Raw genomic sequence first — 3,340 nt, 5'->3', positions numbered from 1 at the left:
TGTACCAACATGCATTCATCTTTCTCCATTTAGAGCACATCATTATAAGATTAAGCCACAAACCATTCAAATGCTTCCCAATTTCTTTGGGTTAACTAATGAAGAACCATATAAGCATTTGGATGAATTTCTTGAAGTTTGTTCCACCATAAAATATACGGACATGCCGGAAGAAGTTTTAAGGTTGAAATATTGGTTTAACAATTTGAGACCTCTTTCCATAACCTCTTGGGCAGAAATACAACAAGAGTTCTTGAGAAAGTATAATCCCGTTTCCAAAACCAATGCAATGCGAATTTTAATTTGTGAATTTTCACAAGGGGATGGAGAAATATTACATGAGGCATGGGAAAGGTTGAATGATTTGCTTAGGAAATGTCCTCATCATGACATTCCTAAGTGTCAAATAGTTTAACACTTTTATAAAAGTATGCCGGACACCCATAAAGGCATAGTTGATGCCTCAAGGGAGGGTTCCTATTTTGATAAACATGAAGATGATGTGTGGCGTTTATATGAAAGCATGAGTGAAAACTTAATGCACTGATCCTTGTCTTCTAAAAATGGTAGAAACGTAGGAGGAATGAAGAATTCAAGCTTATATCAAGTGGACAATTCTAATGATATAGTTGCCGAGGTGAAATCTTTATCTCAAAGGTTTGATCAATTTTTGATCAATCAAAATTTGGCCCATCAAGTGTCTTCTTCCTCTCCTCATCATTCCAATGAATCATGCATGACTTGTTCAAATGTATTACATACTTCTTCTAATTGTCCCCATGGACATGTGCATAATAAGCACAATGAACAAGTAAATGCAGCATTTGTGAATCAAGGGAATAATCCCTATGGAAATCATTATAATCCCGGGTGGAGGAACCATCCTAATTTTTCTTGGAAAAGCCAAGAGGAAGGCTCAAACCCTCCCCAAAGTGGTTTTCAAGGCAAGTATATTCCACCCCACATGCAAAACCAAAATTCTTTAAGCTATTGTCCATCCTATCAAGCACCAAATGGAAATTTAATTTTGAATTCTCATTTTCCAAGTCAACCATCTTACTCCCAAAGTCATTCAAGAAGTCCCGCATTTGAAGAAAAAAGTTTTATCGGCTTTAGATACTTTGGAGGCGAATACTCAATTGCTTCATTCTCACTCCCAATCAATTGTCAAGCTAGAAACCCAAGTAGGGCAAGTAGCTAGCACTTTGAATGCGAGAGAGGAAGGAAAAATGCTTCTCAACCCCCCACCTAAGCAACAATTTGTTGTGGAGACCACTTCCTCTTCAGAAGGTCCAACGCTTGAACATATAAATACGATGACCACTTTAAAAGTGGAAAGGTGATTGACAATCAAGTTGATGAGTCTAATGAAGAAAGTGAATTGGTGAAACCTAGTGTTGACACCTATCCCATTTCACATCCTACTCCTCCTTCATTAAGTGCAAAAGATAAAGTTATTGAGAATTCTTCACAAAAAGTTTTTGAAAATGTGCTTGAAAAATCTTTTGAGCCAAAGGCTCTATTCCCGGATGCTTTAAAAGCATCTGCATCTTTTGAAAAGTAACAAGGAAAAATGAATGAAATCATTGATGTGTTTAGGCAAGTTAAAATCAATCTTCCTCTCTTGGATACAATTCGACAAATTCTAGCTTATGCCAAGTTCTTGAAAGATCTATGCATTCTAAAGAGGAAAAATAAAAGCCAAACACCTAAGAAGGTTGTCCTTACCGAGCAAGTGAGCTCTATCTTGCAACACAACACTCTTCCTAAATTCAAAGATCCCGGTTCACCCACCACATCATGCACTATAGGTGACCATCTTATCAATTGGGCTCTTTTGGATTTAGGAGAAAGCGTAAATCTTCTTTCCTATTCGGTATACGTTAAATTGGGCTTGGGTGATTTGAAACCAACGTCAATAGTTTTGCAACTAGCCGATCGATCCATTAAAAAGTCTCGGGGTATTATTGAAGATGTTTTGATTAAGGTTGATAAGTTCTTTTTCCCGGTCGATTTCGTTGTCATTGACACGAAACCGGTTCCAAATCCCAAGAGCCAAATACCCGTTATCCTTGGCCGTCCTTTCTTGGCATCCGCTAATGCCAACATTAATTGTAGGACGGGGATAATGAAATCTCTTTTGGCCATATGAAGGTGAAGTTGAACATTTTTAATCCAACCCCCAATGCTATGGACAAACATGAATAGATTTGTGTTGTGGAAAAATGTTTTGAAAATGAAATTGAAAAGAATGAGTCATTTCCTTGTGTTGAAAAATTAACTGGTTTGCCTTTGAAAGAGTTTTCAAAAGATGTTATTTTAAATTCTAATGTTGAACGGGCATGGAAGCCCAAAAATGTTTTTGACCAAAAGCCTTCAAGAATACTTGAATCAAATCCAACAATTTCCTTAGGGAACGAATTGTTTGGTGGGGTTCAAAGTTCCATTCACCCCATTGAGAAGGGGATGTCTACCAAGATCTTTTCAACAAATGTAAGAAAATAAAATGCCTCCACGTGGGCCGATGATAAATAATGAAACTAAAATGCCTTCACGCGGGCCGACGATTTAACTAAGCAAAAGGAGTTAGAATAGCTCATAAAGGGTCCTTAAGCAACTTCAAGAGATTATTAAGCTTTTTGCTTTGCTTTGCAATTTTTTTTGTTTATGTTTTTTGCTTTTTATGCTTTTTTTTTGCTTTGCTTTATTTGAAGATCATTTGCTTTACTTCTCTCGGCTACAAGAGCCAATCAAGAATAATCACAATAAGAAAAAAAAAATTAAAAAGTAAAAACAAGGATCAAAGGAGTACTAATTCCTAATTCATTCTGAATGCGGCATTGCTAATCCCTAGCAACGGCCCCAAAACTTGGTGCGAGGTCATTGCTTACGCTAAAATTAATGTAATTGTGGCCAAGTTTGAATTTATAAATGCCACTACCACTACTAACTACTAACGTAGCAAGAGTGAGTAGGGATTATCCTAAGGCATTTGCATGGTACTACGGAATCAATATCGGATTAGCAGGTCAAATGATCAAATAGGGGTTTGGTTGGTTGAATTAAACTAATGGTTCAATTAAAACATGTAATTTAAATGACAATCTAGAAATTGAAGATTAAATAATGAGAGAGAGGTCTTGGGGCTTAAAGTTCACCACTAAGCTTCACTTCACTAAACATTAACAATTGTAAATTTAAGGGGAGTTTCATGTAGTAAATCAAATGTGTGTGTGCCATTAATTGAAAACTAAGCATGGATGGAAAATAAGCATAAATTGTCTAATCAATCTAGCGAATAGTACAACCTATCAAATAAAACCATTAACCATTCAATAAA

At 36.2% G+C, this 3,340-nt stretch overlaps 1 non-coding gene across 1 annotated transcript; it reads right to left on the bottom strand.

Moving 5' to 3' along the window:
* Positions 1–289: 289 nt before the first annotated feature.
* Positions 290–393, bottom strand: LOC132282662 (small nucleolar RNA R71). The gene has a single exon (XR_009471818.1). It is a non-coding gene; the product is annotated as a small nucleolar RNA R71 (small nucleolar RNA).
* Between the last annotated feature and the right edge of the window lie 2,947 nt (positions 394–3,340).

Source organism: Cornus florida, unplaced genomic scaffold, assembly GCF_030987335.1.
Source record: "Cornus florida cultivar Cherokee Brave unplaced genomic scaffold, ASM3098733v1 CherokeeBrave_3.0.0_Hap2_Chr01, whole genome shotgun sequence".
NCBI lineage: Eukaryota > Viridiplantae > Streptophyta > Magnoliopsida > Cornales > Cornaceae > Cornus > Cornus florida.
The sequence above is the reverse complement of the archived record's forward strand: the minus strand, read 5'-3'. Positions and strand labels throughout refer to the sequence as shown.